At 27.5% G+C, this 1365-nt stretch overlaps 1 long non-coding RNA gene across 1 annotated transcript; it reads right to left on the bottom strand.

The window, feature by feature from the left end:
* Positions 1-427: 427 nt before the first annotated feature.
* LOC111084607 lies at positions 428-1069 on the bottom strand. The gene is made up of 2 exons (XR_002609651.1): positions 975-1069; positions 428-550 (listed from the first exon to the last, which is right to left on the bottom strand). It is a non-coding gene; the product is annotated as an uncharacterized LOC111084607 (long non-coding RNA).
* Between the last annotated feature and the right edge of the window lie 296 nt (positions 1070-1365).

Raw genomic sequence — 1365 nt, 5'->3', positions numbered from 1 at the left:
AAAATTCCAAAAGGAAATCATGAGCAAAAACGAGTGCCAATCGAGAAATTCGCACAATCGCACAATATTTTGTAAGAATTTGTACTGAGATAAATGATAAAAATGTTTTGTGTTAGGTAAAAGGTAAATGTAAAAAACATTCATTTTGCAATGAAGAAGCTGAAAGCATATTTACAATAAAGGGTAATTTAGGTTTGACCTGTAAATAACTGTTGATTATATTAAAAATGCATGGCAGTCATCATCTGCAAGATTTAAAGACATTTACTTACAAACAATAGCTGGTACCTAAATTCTTCATGATAACTCAATAGTACACAGCATTTATGAATAAACTATATGCATAATGGTATATTATTTCAAAAGAGAGGGTTCAAGGTAAACCAATGTCAGTAAAGATTAATATTTAATATAAGGAATAGTCTACCTCATCTTCCTGTTCTACTTTTATTTCTTTCAGACCCAGTCTTGATCTCAGGTCAGAGTTTTCATTTTCTAGAAGCATCAATTTCCGTTTTAATATTTCATTTTCTGACAATAATGCCAGTTTCTGTGAGAAAATACAAATACTTTGAAGTACTGAATATTGCAGAAATAAGGTGTTTCGTAAGGGTTATACACTTGCATGTATAAAAATAAAAATGCAACAAAGAAGTACAATATCCATTACTGCTTTCTTATCATAGTGAAGTTACAGCTGAATACTTCTTTGAAAATACATAGAAATTGATAGAAAAATATGCATACATATGTAAATAAAAGTAACACAATCTTAAGATTGTTTTCACATAAATCCTATTCAACATCATAAACAAAAACAAACAAAACTCTGACATGAAATAATTCTAAATTAATGAAATACAATACAGAAAATAAAAAAGAAAGTTGAGCATACTTAGCTTTTATTTATTTATTTTATAATGTGACCACATGAAAATTTTTTGGTAATTCTTTAACAAAAGGGGAAAAAGTACCTCCTCCTCCAAAACTTTGACATGTATTTCTAGCTTATCCAATTTTGCCTTCTTCCTATCTCTGGCAGACTGAGCCGCAACTCTGTTTTGTAATTTTCTGCAAAAAATATTAATATAAATATATTAAGTATACTAAAATACTATGCTAGTATGATAGTTACAGAGTATCAAAAGCTTTTTACAAAATAAATTTAACATGTTATTTCAGTTTTTTGTTATATATATGATTTTAAGATAATATAAATTCAAACTAATTGATGACAGTTCAATCAACTTTCTATACTGTTAATTACAAATGAGAAAAGTGCTATATTAGTATACTCTTTCAAATTTATAATAACCATGACCTTGCATTTTTATGTACATGTACAGCATCACAAACACCAATGAA

This window comes from Limulus polyphemus, unplaced genomic scaffold (genome assembly GCF_000517525.1).
Source record: "Limulus polyphemus unplaced genomic scaffold, Limulus_polyphemus-2.1.2 Scaffold82657, whole genome shotgun sequence".
In the NCBI taxonomy this organism is placed as follows: Eukaryota; Metazoa; Arthropoda; class Merostomata; order Xiphosura; family Limulidae; genus Limulus; species Limulus polyphemus.
The sequence above is the reverse complement of the archived record's forward strand: the minus strand, read 5'-3'. Positions and strand labels throughout refer to the sequence as shown.